This window comes from Schistocerca cancellata, chromosome 6, assembly GCF_023864275.1.
Source record: "Schistocerca cancellata isolate TAMUIC-IGC-003103 chromosome 6, iqSchCanc2.1, whole genome shotgun sequence".
NCBI classification, from domain to species: Eukaryota; Metazoa; Arthropoda; class Insecta; order Orthoptera; family Acrididae; genus Schistocerca; species Schistocerca cancellata.
In genome coordinates this window covers 110,710,051-110,726,071 of record NC_064631.1, presented here as the reverse complement: position 1 = coordinate 110,726,071, position 16,021 = coordinate 110,710,051, and the positions used below count along the sequence as shown (strand labels likewise).

Sequence of the window (16,021 nt, the reverse complement as noted above, 5' to 3'; positions counted from 1 at the left end):
AGGTTTTATCCATTTTCATTGCACACAATTCTTACGACAGCTCTGGTATTCCATGTTACCAGGTCCTTTACTACAACATTTACATTTAACCTTACTACTCACACCTTTAGTATTCTTCGTGCTAGGATGACAGGTTCAATCATTTTCAACACCAAGGACAGCCTCTCTTCCTATAGTAGCTGTCTCCAAGTGCACTTCCACTTACACTCAATCATTACTTTTCGGTGACGACGATGATGATGATGATGTTTGGATTGTGGGGTGCTCAACTGTGCGGTCATCAGCGTCCGTACAAATTCCCAGCCTTTTCTCAGTCCAATCTTGCCACTTGCATGAATGACGATGAGATCATAAGGACAACACAAACACCCAGTCATCTCGAGGCAGGTCAAAATCCCTGATCCCGCTGGGAATCGAACCTGGGACCCCGTGCTCGGGAAGCGAGAACGCGGCCGCAAGACCACGAGCTGCGGACCATTACTTTTTGAGTACACTAAGCTTTTTACACCAAACTTTAAAATAATCTCAATTAGTTCACTTCCCAAAACAATATAACATGAAAGTTGCCTGTGAAGATCCATAATGACACCTTTAATATCTTAAGCATCAACAACATACCACCTCTTTTCCAGGGCCTCCTTTCAAAACATGCTCCTTCATAGTCCTACACTGAAGCAATATTACGAATTGTCTCTTCCCTATGTCTATCTTTCCTCTTATACTTCCTTACTACACATCACAAAAATAGTTATAATCTTGCACATCTTTTGACTCAGCTGAATAGTAAACAATCCTCTCATAAATTTCTGAAGTTTTGTAACATCCTGGATTTTCCATTGTTTAAATATACTATAGACAATTTTGAAACTATGTCGATTATTATTACTCTTTTTTTTTTGCTAATGAATGGTCTCAAGTCTTATTGTACATACCTTTATCCTTTCCTGTCCCCAGGCCAGTTAATATGGCTACTTTCGGGTGTGACATCTTCGATATTAAGGGGTGAAACTTACTTATAATTTTTCATTTTTTGGCTCTTTATGACTCAATTAAAACTAAATCCCCTACCTTGTACTGTGTGGGTGTACCTTTCTTCCATCTCTTTTTCTTTCTCTCAGCCTCTCTTAATAGCAAATTATTCACATCATTATTCAGTGACTTCTGTGGTCCAACACCCCCCTCTAGCCATTTAATTCATTTCACGGGTGAGTCTCCTTCTATCCGCTTTCCTACTATTCCATTGGGGCAATATTTGCAAATGAATATTGCACCTCATTTAACATTTTCAAAAATTCCATCACCATGTCGGTCCATTTTGAAAGTCTAACCACATAATTCACACATGACACATTTTGCTGCATTACTTTGAGAGTGAAATTTAGAAATTAAGATGTGGTTCATGCCTTCCCATGCCACAAATTCTTTAAACTGTTTGGTTGGAAACTGAGTTCCATTATCCAAAAGCAAATTTTTTGACTTACCCACATTTTTAAAATGTTTTATTAATATCATTACAACATTATGAGATGCAGTCTTTCTTGTTGTTTTTGTTGTGGGCTTTAGTCCTGAGACTGGTTTGATGCAGCTCTCCATGCTAATCTATCCTGTGCAAGCTCCTTCATCTCCCAGTACTTACTGCAACCTACATCCTTCTGAATCTGCTTAGTGTATTCATCTCTTGGTCTCCCTCTACGATTTTTACCCTCCATGCTGCCCTCCAATGCTAAATTTGTGATCCCTTGATGCCTCAGAACATGTCCTACCAACCGATCCCTTCTTCTAGTCAAGCTGTGCCACAAACTTCTCTTCTCCCCAATCCTATTCAGTACCTCCTCATTAGTTACGTGATCTACCCACCTAATCTTCAACGTTCTTCTCTAGCACCACATTTCGAAAGCTTCTATTCCCTTCTTGTCCAAACTATTTATCGTCCATGTTTCACTTCCATGCATGGCTACACTCCATACAAATACTTTCAGAAACGACTTCCTGACACTTAAATCTATACTTGATGTTAACAAATTTCTCTTCTTCAGAAACGCTTTCCTTGCCATTGCCAGTCTACATTTTATATCCTCTCTACTTCGACCATCATCAGTTATTTTGCTCCCCAAATAGCAAAACTCCTTTACTACTTTAAGTGTCTCACTTCCTAATCTAATTCCCTCAGCATCACCCGACTTAATTCGACTACATTCCATTATCCTCGTTTTGCTTTTGTTGATGTTCATTTTATATCCTCCTTTCAAGACAATGTCCATTCCGTTCAACAGCTCTTCCAAGTCCTTTGCTGTCTCTGACAGAATTACAATGTTATCGGCGAACCTCAAAGTTTTTATTTCTTCTTCCTGGATTTTAATACCTACTCCAAATTTTTCTTTTGTTTCCTTTACTGCTTGCTCAATATACAGATTGAATAACATCGGGGAGAGGCTACAACCCTGTCTCACTCCCTTCCCAACCACTGCTTCCCTTTCATGGCCCTCGACTCTTTATAACTGCCATCTGGTTTCTGTACAAATTGTAAATAGCCTTTCGCTCCCTGTATTTTACCCTGCCACCTTCAGAATTTGAAAGAGAGTAATCCAGTCAACATTGTCAAAAGCTTTCTCTAAGTCTACAAATGCTACAAACGTAGGTTTGCCTTTTCTTAATCTAGCTTCTAAGACAAGCCGTAGGGTCAGTATTGCCTCACGTGTTCCAACATTTCTACGGAATCCAAAATGATCTTCCCTGAGGTCGGCTTCTATCAGTTTTTCCATTCGCCTGTAAATAATTCGTGTTAGTATTTTGCAGCTGTGACTTATTAAACTGATTGTTCGGTAATTTTCACATCTGTCAACACCTGCTTTCTTTGGGATTGGAATTATTATATTCTTCTTGAAGTCTGAGGGTATTTCGCCTGTCTTGTACATCTTGCTCACCAGATGGTAGAGTTTTGTCAGGACTGGCTCTCCCAAGGCCGTCAGTAGTTCTAATGGAATGTTGTCTACTCCCGAGCCCTTGTTTTAACTCAGGTCTTTCAGTGCTCTGTCAAACTCTTCACGCAGTATCGTATCTCCCATTTCATCTTCATCTACATCCTCTTCTATTTCCATAATATTGTCCGCTAGTACATCGCCCTTGTATAGACCCCCTATATACTCCTTCCACCTTTCTCCTTTCTCTTCTTTGCTTAGAACTGGGTTTGCATCTGAGTTCTTGATATTCATACAAGTGGTTCTCTTTTCTCCAAAGTCCTTTATAATTTTTCTGTAGGCAGTATCTATCTTACCCCTAGTGAGATAAGCCTCTACATCCTTACATTTGTCCTCTAGCCATCCCTGCTGAGCCATTTTGCACTTCCTGTCGATCTCATTTTTGAGGCGTTTGTATTCATTTTTGCCTGCTTCATTTACTGCGTTTTTATATTTTCTCCTCTCATCAGTTAAATTCAATATTTCTTCTGTTACCCAAGGATTTCTACAAGCCCTCGTCTTTTTACCTACTTGATCCTCTGCTGCCTTCACTACTTCATGCCTCTACTGTATTTCCTTCCCCCATTCCTGTCAATTGTTCCCTTATGCTCTCCCTCAAACTCTCTACAACCTCTGGTTTAGCCAGTTTATCAAGCTGCCATCTCCTTAAATTCCCACCTTTTTGCAGTTTCTTCAGTTTTAATCTACAGTTCGTAACCAATTGATTGTGGTCAGAGTCCACATCTGCCCCTGGAAATGTCTTACAATTTAAAACCTGGTTCCTAAATCTCTGTCTTACCATTAGATAATCTATCTGATATCTTTTAATATCCCCAGGGTTCTTCCAGGTATACAACCTTCTTTTATGATTTTTGAACCAAGTGTTAGCTATGATTAAGTTATGCTCTGTGCAAAATTCTAACAGACGGCTTCCTCTTTCATTTCTTAGCCCCAGTCCGTATTCACCTCCTATGTTTCCTTCTCTCCCTTTTCCTACTGTCGAATTCCAGTCACCCATGACTATTAAATTTTCGTCTCCCTTCACTACCTGAATAATTTCTTTTATCTCATCATACATTTCATCAATTTCTTCGTCATCTGCAGAGCTAGTTGGCATATAAACTTGTACTACTGTAGTAGCCGTGGGCTTCGCGTCTATCTTGGCCACAATTAGGTGTTCACTATGCTGTTTGTAGTAGCTTACCTGCACTCCTATTTTTTTATTCATTATTAAACCTACTCCTGCATTACCCCTATTCCATTTTGTGTTTATAACCCTGTATTCACCTGACCAAAAGTCTTGTTCCTCCTGCCACTGAACTTGTTGTAACAACTACTAATGGATTATTGTAACAACTATCACTATTAGTTAAATGCCATCTGATTTTTTAACAACTACTAATGTATTGTTAAACTTCCAAAATGAGACAGCAACATTCATATATGGACATGAAGAGGATTTAGCTGCCATACATTTTGAGCAAAGCAACACATCCAGATTAGGACTCACTTTAATGACAGGAAGTACACTAGTACAGGATGACAGGCACCAGTTAGTTGTAGATGTGAACAAGTGAATGAAGCAGATATAGTTGATAACATTAACAGATCAAAGAACCTGTATATTCATGAAAAGAAGGATATGATTTCTTTATTACATGACATGTACCGTATTTACTCGAATCTAAGCCGCACTCCAATCTAAGCCGCACTTGAAATATGAGACTCAAAATAAAGGAAAAAAAAAAATTCTTGAATCTAAGCCGCACCTGAAATCTGAGACTCGAAATTTAAGGGAAGAAAAAAGTTTTAGGCCACACCTCCAAATCGAAACAAAGTTGGTACATTCTAATATGAGACACAATTTAGGTTGAATGAATGACGATGCAGCTACAGTAGAAGGGAAAGCAGAAAGGTGGAAGGAGTATATAGAGGGTCTATACAAGGGCGATGTACTTGAGGACAATATTACAGAAATGGAAGAGGATGTAGATGAAGATGAAATGGGAGATACGATACTGCGTGAAGAGTTTGACAGAGCACTGAAAGACCTAAGTCAAAACAAGGCCCTGGGAGTAGACATCATCCCATTAAGAACTACTGACGGCCTTGGGAGAGCCAGTCGTGACAAAACTCTACCATCTGGTGAGCAAGATGTATGAGACAGGTGAAATACCCTCAGACTTCAAGAAGAATGTAATAATTCCCTTCCCAAAGAAAGCAAGTGTTGACAGATGTGAAAATTACCGAACTATCAGTTTAATAAGTCACAGCTGCAAAATACTAACGCGAATTCTTTACAGACGAATGGAAAAACTGGTAGAAGCAGACATCGGGGAAGATCAGTTTGGATTCCGTAGAAATGTTGGAACACGTGAGGCAATACTGACCCTACGACTTATCTTAGAAGCTAGATTAAGGAAAGGCAAACCTCGGTTTCTAGCATTTGTAGACATAGAGAGAAAGATTTTGACAATGTTGACTGGAATACTCCCTTTCAAATTCTGAAGGTGGCAGGGGTAAAATACAGGGAGCGAAAGGCTATTTACAATTTGTATAGAAACCAGATGGCAGTTATAAGAGTCGAGGGGCATGAAAGAGAAGCTGTAGTTGGGAAGGGAGTGAGACAGGGTTGTAGCCTCTCCCCGATGTTATTCAATCTGTATATTGAACAAGCAGTAAAGGAAACAAAAGAAAAATTCGGAGTAGGTATTAAAATCCATGGAGAAGAAATAAAAAGTTTGAGGTTCGCCGATGACATTGTAATTCTGTCAGAGACAGCAAAGGACTTGGAAAAGCAGTTGAGATAACGGACAGTGTCTTGAAAGGAGGGTATAAGATTGACATCAACAAAAGCAAAACGAGGATGATGGAATGTAGTCGAATTAAGTCTAGTGATGCTGAGGGAATTAGATTAGGAAATGAGACACTTAAAGTAGTAAAGGAGTTTTGCTATTTGGGGGGCAAAATAACTTATGGTGGTCCAAGTAGAGAGGATATAAAATGTAGACTGGCAATGGCAAGGAAAGCGTTTCTGAAGAAGAAAAATTTGTTAACATCGAGTATAGATATAAGTGTCAAGAAGTCGTTTCTGAAAGTATTTGTATGGAGTGTAGCCATGTATGGAAGTGAAACATGGACGATAAATAGTTTGGACAAGAAGAGAATAGAAGCTTTCGAAATGTGGTGCTACAGAAGAATGGTAAAGATTAGATGGGTAGATCACGTAACTAATGAGGAGGTACTGAATAGAATAGGGGAGAAGAGGAGTTTGTGGCACAACTTCACAAGAAGAAGGGACTGGTTGGTAGGGCATGTTCTGAGGCATCAAGGGATCACATATTTAGTATTGGAGGGCAGCATGGAGGGTGAAAATCGTAGAGGGAGACCAAGAGATCAATACACTAAGCAGATTCAGAAGGATGTAGGTTGCAGTAAGTACTGGGAGATGAAGAAGCTTGCACAGTATAGAGTAGCATGAAGAGCTGCATCAAACCATTCTCAGGACTGAAGACCACAACAACAACAACAACAACAACAAATTATTGTCTGACACTCAATCTATACCCAAAATCATAGGTACATTTAAACCTTTCACAACAAGCACAGATTGTTGAAATGTGTATTTGTTTAATGTAAACGTAAGTTAGTTAGTTACTTTCATTTCCCACGGATCGTTTTGCACGATATATTGTCATGATGTGGAAAAAGCCATTTTACATTGATATTGCAAATTACTTTGCACATCTATTTGTACTCTAAACATGACCATATAATAATAATAATAATAATAATAATAATAATAATAATAACAACAACAATACATTATTGTCTGACACTCAATCTATACCCAAAATTATAGGTACAGGAGTCATACCACACAATATCCACCAGTACATCGACGCAATACAGCTACATCCATAGGTATATATACAACTACAGAAATCTGTAATTATTGATACATGTTCAATTACCTGAAAGTTCCTAAATGCAATGTAACATATACCGTACAGTTAAAAGGAAGTCCTGCTTGATCAAGGTCCGTGTCACTTTCCATTTTTAACCAGACATAACGTCTGAGAAAAAAAAAGAAATAATAATAATAATTATTATTATTGTTAATATTATTATTTTTCCCATGAAATGAAAACAAGATATACAGATTGTGTTAGCTATTCCTACCCACCATCTTTTATACATTACAGACATAGAAATTCTTCAATGGCATAGGATGGATTGTCAAGGAGAAACTTTTTCAATTTATTTTCATATTTTACCTTGCTCTCTGTTAGACATTTTTTATCACTGAGTAAGTGGTCAAAAATTTTTGTTGAAGCATTGTGCCCCCCATTTCTGTGCTAAAGACAACCATAATGTTGAGTAATAAACATCATTTTTTCTTGTATGAAACTTCCTGGCAGATTAAAACGGTGTGCCGGACCGAGACTCAAACTCGGGACCTTTGCCTTTCGCAGGCAAGTGCACCATTTGCCTGTGAAATGCAAAGGTCCCGAGTTCAAGTCTCGGTCCGGCACACCATTTTAATCTGCCAGGAAGTTTCATATCAGTGCACACTCCTCTGCAGAAAATTTCATTCTGGAATCATTTTTTCTTCTAGTATTGTAGTTATGTACCTCTTTGTTCCTTCTGAACTGTAGTGGATTATTTACAACAAACTCCATGAGGGAATAAATATACCGTGAAGCAGTATTCAGAATGTCCAACTCCTTAAACAGATGTCTACAAGATTATCACAGGTGAGCAACACATATTATTCTTAAAGCACGTTTTTGGGCAATGAAGACCTTCTTTCTTAAAGATGAGTTACCCCAGAACATTATTCCATATGACATTACCTAATGAAAAAAAAGTAAAATATGCCAACTTACTGATTTCTCTCTCCCCAAAACTTGCTATTTGCTCGATGAACTAAGTTTTTTTAGGAGTTCCAAAATGTCATTATTTTCATCATGGCAGTGACAACAGCAACCATTAAGAAATTGTCTCGAATGAAAAACAGCCCACAGTTTTGCTAAATTATGATTATTTTAAACCTTGACCATGGTTTATGCTATAATAATATAGCCTTCTTCAGAAGTCACATACACTAATAAATGAAAAATATCTTAGCCCAGCATCTGTGTCAAGACCAGCCGTTGGGCTAAGATATTTTTCATTTATTAGTGTATGTGACTTCTGAAGAAGGCTATATTATTATAGCATAAACCATGGTCAAGGTTTAAAATAATCATAATTTAGCACAACTGTGGGCTGTTTTTCATTCGAGACAAGTTCCAAAATGTGTTTTTTTCCAATTTAAATTCTCATCAATATGGACACCTAAGAATTTTGAAGTTTCTACACTATGTATTATTTCATCACCATGTGTTACATTTATCACTGGTGCAATACCCCTAGAGGTGCAGAACTGAATATGATGTGTCTTTGTGAAATTCAGGGTGAGGCCATTCACAGAAAACCAGTCAATGATACTTCTGAGAACTTTGTTCACCATATCTCCCATTTCTGAACATATACTGGGAGTGATTATGATACTGATGTCATCTGCAAAAGAACTAATTCTGCTTGTTGTACATTACACAGTACATCATTTACATATATGAGAAACAGTAGTGGACCTAAGACTGAGCCTTGGGGAAGCACATATATAATTTCTCCCCAGTCAGAATTATGTCCCTGGATTTTGTTGGTTGAATTACTGTGAAGTACAACTTTCTGCATTCTTCTGGTTAGATATGACATGATCCATTGGTTGGCTATACCATCAATCCCATAAAACTTCAATTTATCAAGGAATATACTATGATTCACACAATGAACAATCCTGCATATACTGGTTTGCCTGTCATGTCTGTTATCTTTATTCTTGTGACTGGTAACTGAGGGAAAGCATCCAACAAATGAACCTACCACTCATATGTCACCATTCACTATCTAAAATAACTTTCACAGTTACACTACTTAAAATGGATGTTAATTTTGATTTCATATATTCTTTTATTTGTGTGTCATCTTCATATAATAAAACATACGTTAAACTGTGATCATAATCATACTTCATTAAGCTTGCAACGATTTGTTGTGGCTCCCTTGGTATTGCTTCAGAGGACCAAGCCACTTCTTGGAAGTGTATTAGTTTTCCCTCTTCATGGTAGTAGCACCATTAAATGTGTTTTTGTGATAATTTTTGCTGTTGCATTTCTGTATCTATTCCCTGAATGATTATAATCATGTCCATTGCATACCTTGTTTCCTCAATTTATAGCATCCTCTTTAGTGAGGTGAGACTCCTCTGTTAACATTACTGTATTGGTTATTATAATTGGTTGTGCTGCCTGTGTCCCATCTTTCAGCTTCCCTCTCCACTGTATCTACGTGTTCTAAATATTCCAGTAAGTTGTTCACTTTTCCCCAATCCTTTGCTAACAATCTGTCCCTTACTCACCATGGTAATCAGCTAATGACAACTGTTTCTCTCTCATAAGATCATCTAGATATTTCGTTTTGTTGAGATGCCACTACATAAAATCTCTAAATATCTCTATATCTGCTCTATGAACCATTATTGTAAGGTTTTGATCCTGAAAGTTCTAATCTCAATTTCTTTTAGGCCCCCTCACTACAATACTTAGACTTAAATTGCTGTCTTGAAATCAACGATGTGAATTCTTCCAGCTGTAACATACCCCACTGTGCAGGTCTGTCAAGTGGATTATTACAAATTGTATCTTATTAGAATCTGACCAGGAATTGGATAACATGCCCTCAAATGACTTCAGAAATAAAACTGGGCGAATATTGCCTTAAGGTGAAAACTTAAGAAATCACTTATTTAATCCTTTGCCCAGTGTTACAGTAAAGTCACCACAATTATTAGGTATTATCACATTCTTTAATAACTGGGCTTCTACTTCTTTTCTTAATTTTTCTTTGTCTCTTCTAAGCTCAAAGCATTATTTGATATCAATGCATTTATGTCTGTACTAAAACTATCATTGCTGTGAACTGTTGGTGTTTCTGACAATGCACACGTAAACATTGTAGGTGTATATTTGTTGTCAACTAGTTCTGTAGTTTTAGCACATACTGCTGTACAATGCACATCCATAGTTAATTCAAGTTTTTGTAATCTCAGTTCCAATTCATTAAACATTATTGATATAACATCAATATTCTTGTGAGTATAAATATATAACACTGTTTTGGTATCCATCAGTTCTTTCTCTAACATCTCAATTCTTCATATTAATTTGGCATTTTTGCCTTGATAAAATGTACATGCTCTAAGGTACTGTCTTGTTTAGTTTCCATTATCTGCCTGTCTATTTCAGAAATATGATCGAAGTCCATGTTCAATCTTGTTTCCAATGTATCTATTCTGCCATTATGTTGGGTAGTAAATTCATTACCATGTTCCTAAATTCATGAGTTTGGTGTCAATTTGCAGCAGTCTGTTTTCAACTTGGTTAAACTTGTCATCCATATGCATAACTGTTCTATTTAAATGAACCAGCTATTGCATGACTGATGGCATTAATTCTTTCAAGGTCATGCTGTGGTCAAACTAAAACAAATTTATACCTATATATTGTAATAAAGTATCTGTAGTGAACTACATCCAACTTAAGGTGATGTAATAGTGTAATGGGTGTATGTATATTTGTTGTAATGACCTGGTTGGAAGTTACTGAATGTAACAGCACTCGTTGTAACAACAGAATGTATAAGTGACACAATGACCTGATAATAACCAACTATATTCACAAGTCATCGTCATAATAAATACTTCACTTTAATCTCTGTATTCACACGTTCACACCACTAGGCTTTACAAAGAAGGAAAAAACAATCCGAGTCCACCAAATTATGGCATTTTGTACCTCATCACGTATGGCCACAACACTGTTTACTGTTTGGTACTGGCTGTTGTTGCTGATACAGCATGCTGTCTGGCACTGGTTAGTCGAACTGCAACACCTCACAGACAGATGCTGACGTTCTATGCCTTGGATGACATGCAGGGCCACTCATCATTAGTGATCCAGCGGTCCATATCTCGGTAGCTGTAGCTGAAATTCTTGATTGTTCACAGGATTACTTGGATGAAATAAGCACTCCGAATAGGTATTACGCACTGTGGTTCAAATTTCGTCTTCACTTTTCATAAATGGACCCAGACTGTATGAAGTATTCTCCTAATTCCACAACAGAACAGCTTAACAAATGAAGTCAAATCATGGTGCTATAAGCAGATTTATTCATGAACAAAAATTCCAATATATGAATCTGTCAGCTTAAAACCATATATTATTAAAATCTATCTAAAAATAAAGATGATGTAACTTACCAAACAAAAGCGTTGGTATGTTGATAGAGACACTAACAAACACAAACACACACAAAATTTAAGCTATTGCAACCCACGGTTGCTTCATCAGTAAAGAGGGAAGGAGAGGGGAAGACGAAAGGATGTGGGTTTTAAGGGAGAGGGTAAGGAGTCATTCCAATCCCGGGAGCGGAAAGACTTATCTTAAGGGAAAAAAGGGACAGGTATACACTCGCGCACGCACACACACACATATATCCATCCACACATTTACAGACACAAGCAGACATATGTAAAGGCAAAGAGTTTGGGCAGAGATGTCAGTCGATGCGGAAGTACAGAGGCAAAGATGTTGTTGAATGACAGGTGAGGTACGAGCGGCGGCAACTTGAAATTAGCGGAGGTTGAGGCCTGGTGGGTAATGGGAAGAGAGGATATTTTGAAGGGCAAGTTCCCATCTCCAGAGTTCTGGTAGGTTGGTGTTAGTGGGAAGTATCCAGATAACCCGGACGGTGTAACACTGTGCCAAGATGTGCTGGCTGTGCACCAAGGCATGTTTAGTCACAGGGTGATCCTCATTACCAACAAACACTGTCTGCCTGTGTCCGTTCATGCGAATGGACAGTTTGTTGCTGGTCATTCCCACATAGAAAGCTTCACAGTGTAGGCAGGTCAGTTGGTAAATCATGTGGATGCTTTCCCACGTGGCTCTGCCTTTGATCGTGTACACCTTCCGGGTTACAGGGCTGGAGTAGGCGGTGGTGAGAGGGTGCATGGGACAGGTTTTACACCGGGGCCGGTTACAAGGGTAGGGAAGGTGGTTTGGGTATTTCATAGGGATGAACCAAAAGGTTACAAAGGTTAGGTGGATGGCGGAAAGACACTCTTGGTGGAGTGGGGAAGATTTCATGAAGTATGGATCTCATTTCAGGGCAGGATTTGAGGAAGTCGTATCCCTGCTGGAGAGCCACATTCAGAGTCTGATCCAGTCCCGGAAAGTATCCTGTCACAAGTGGGGCACTTTTGGGGTTCTTTTGTGGGAGGTTCTGGGTTTGAGGGGATGAGGAATTGGCTCTGGTTATTTGCTTCTGTACCAGGTCAGGAGGGTAGTTACGGGATGCGAAAGCTGTTTTCAGGCTGTTGGTGTAATGGTTCAGGGATTCAGGACTGGAGCAGATTCGTTTGTGTGTGTGTGTTTGTGTTTGTTAGTGTCTCTATCAACATACCAATGCTTTCGTTTGGTAAGTTACATCATCTTTATTTTTAGATATATTTTTCCCACGTGGAATGTTTCCCTCTATTATATTCATATTATTAAAATCTCTTGCATTTCGCTTTTTGTGCTTTTGCCTGTACTGCTTCTTAGTATTTCAGCGTCATACAATCATTTATCTTGGACACTGAACAGTAACATCAGCACTGTCAGTCACTGCTTTAAAAGCGTTACTACTGAAAGCAGAATATATAACTCCACTACAACAGTCTTGTCTGGTTGCTAATGGTCTGTTGTAAGAGCACTGTTTCTTTCATACCAAAATTTTCCTCGTTGATCTTGAATCTTCTTATTCAGTTTTCAGTTTGATGTACCGGTATTGCTTAATCGTGTCTTCCAGTTCATTTTTCACCAGGGTTGCCACATACGAGTATTCAGTTAGTTTTTAAACTACATTGTTACTGATCTTCAGCTCAGAGCAGTCTGTGGACACCTGATTCATTGTTCAACTTGTCTTATGGCTGTTGAAGAACTCTATTCATACCCAAAACCAGAACTCAATAACTCTGATTTGTATGAAAGCTTTTATTATGCCTTCTATTACAAGTGTGATCTGAACTTAATCAGTTATGTACATTTCCTATGAACCATCTCTAAGCTTACAAAGAAAAAAGCAAGAGTATATACATCAGCATTTACATTATTAATATTCTGGTCATTGGTATTCCACGTCATGCTTTGTGCAGAATATTCTTTGCCGTCACTGAACAGTCCACATGTCATGACAACAGTCACCATTTTAATGTTCCAGAGATGGAACGAAGCTCATGCAGAATACCTCAAGAAAAATAATAGATGAACAAATAAACAGACCTGCTAATAACACTTGCTCATTTACATTCAAAACTGGCGTGATATTTCCCCCTCAATCAATGAAATGATTTAATTTCAAAAACTATGATCAAAATACATCTGGGAAATCTTGTACTCTCACATTGCCTACCCCACAAGAGGCAGAGCCACATGTGAAAACAGCCATGCTGTATACCAATTCTGCTCTAATTACTGCACAGCTTTGTTGTCAGTATGTCCGACCCGATAGCTGAAAGGTCAGAGTGACGGACTGCCGTCCTAAGGGGCCCGGGTTTGATTCCCGGCTGGGTCATGGATTTTCTCTGCTCAGGGACTGGGTGTTGTGTTGTCTTCATCGTCATTTCATCCCCGTTCGGTGTGCAGGTCGCCCAATGCGGCGTCGAATGTAATAAGACTTGCACCAAGGCGGCCAGACTTGCCCCGTATGGGGCATCCCGGCCAATGACACCAAACGCTCATTTTATTTCCAGTATGACAACCAACGAGCTGTTCACCAGAATGGATGACCCCTGTCAAACTATGACCAAGAACAAAGCTGACCACAACATGCTTGATTTCAGTGGCAGCTTCACAACCCACCCCTTCTGTTCTGGATTCTTCTCTCCACCACCAACCTTTCTGGCATACACAGATCGGAGTTATCCCTGCAACACATCCTTCACTCCCGCAGCCCTCTTAGACTGTCTCTCTTAACCCACTGTCCCCACATTTTCCACTCTATTTCCCATTCTTCTGTCATTTCACACCCTCCCAATCCACGTCTCCTTTGTGTGAAACACCAACACTAATTCCGGTATCTATGCATCACATGCCTAGCCTGTGTAAATGCCTCCCCCCCCCCCCCCCCACCTTGCACTCCCGCATTCCTAGGCAGCAAACATGCTACCTCCCTCTGAATACACCCTCAATCCTCTTGCTGCCTCCTACCTCTCTCCCCCTCTGCCCATCTCATCCAACACAATCCCCACTGCACCATCAACCACTTTCCAACATGCAATCACAGCACTGTATGCCCAGCCAGCACAATGTCAGTGCACAGGTGTGTGTACAGGCTTTTGTCAGGTCAAAAAAGATGACAATAAGGTGATGACGGCAGAAAAAGACTGTTCCGATGGAAGACTCCAGATATACCAAGTTGTCAGTGGTGGAGTGACCTTGGCGAAAACTGCCCTGGGATGGAGCCAGATGGCCTCAAGACTCAAGGAGCCAACACAACTGCCGGTTCACCATACATTCAAGCAGATTGTACAGAATGTCAGTGAGGCTATCCATATCTATCAGGGTCTTACCAGGTTTTAGCACTGGAATGATAATGCTTTCTTGCCATTGTGACAGGAATTTGCCATCGCTCAAAATGCAGCTGAAGATGGCAAGGATGTGGCATGGTAATCTGCTGATAGATGTTTAATCATTTGGGGATGGATGCTGTCTGGACCAGGGTTGTGTTGGGACAACAATGTGCAAGGTCACTGAGAAATTCCCACTAACTGAACAGAGCATGATATGGCTCAATATGGTGTGCAGCAAAAGATAAGTGCTTTTGTTCTGGTAATTCTCAGAAGTAGAGATTCATGCATAATGCTCAGCAAAACGATCTGTGATTGCATCTGGGTCAGTATTGATAGCTCCATTCACGGAAATCACAGGTATACCTGCAGGGGTCTAATATCCATAAAGGCACCTGATCTCATTCCAAACTTGGAAAGGAGAGACCCGCTGTTATAACGTCAAGTTTAACACATATATTTCAGAACGACACAACACATATAAGTCACAGAGTAAGTTGACAAGCAAGACATGTGTACACGTTAGCATTCGAATGAGCACTGAGTCCCAGTCTAGCGGCTGCCGCTCGGCTGGCCGCTTAGGTGGCGCAGCTGCTGCATGGCTGGCAGACAGTGCCGCACGTAGAGGACGCGCATAATTGTGCGGCGGCGTTGAATGATCGGCAAGTCACAACACTTTTCCCCCCTTTGAAATTGTTGCACTGGTCTTGATGGAGGTGTCCTGGAGATGGCTAACGTCCATAGGCGTTGTTTGACTCGCCGTAAAGTCTCGAGGAGGAGGCTTCCCGTACAGACGGAAGTGTCCCCGATGATAACGGGTCGAGATGACAGGAGACGTAGAGGTCGAATCTGCTGGAGCCCCATGCACCAATCTGCCCGTTGCGGCAAGTCCAGTTGATATGACAGGAGACATGGGCGATGTGCCGGCGTCCGTTGGAGGAGGAGGCGAGTAGATTTGCTCTGACAGAGGATGGTCATCCGGTTCCTGCATGGGCACGTCTCCTGGTGGCGTCCGTTCTTGTGCTGGCATCGCGATGACGGTGAGAGGACTGCGTTGTGATATTGAGAGATGCCAAGATCCCGAGTGTCAGGTAGAGCCAAAGATGGTGTAGTGGCATTCGGAACAGGCGTTGCTGGCACATGAGGCCGAAGCTGGTCTGAATGACGCACTGCAACACCCGTGTCCGTCTGGATTTCATACAGGCGTCTGCCACGGTGTCTTAAGATGCGGCCCGGGCTCCATTTTGGCCGCCTGCCATATCCCCGTACCCAGACGAGGTCGTCGGCGGTGAACCAGCCAAGTGAAGGCACCCGCGGCCCTGAGGTGGAAGGCCGCAGAAGATGA

The 16,021-nt window shown here is 40.2% G+C and overlaps 1 protein-coding gene across 1 annotated transcript in view; it reads right to left on the bottom strand.

The window, feature by feature from the left end:
• The window catches only part of LOC126191048 (DNA methyltransferase 1-associated protein 1), a 127,192-nt gene that overhangs the window by 34,792 nt on the left and 76,379 nt on the right, over nucleotides 1–16,021 (bottom strand). The gene's annotated exons all lie outside the window — the stretch shown is intronic.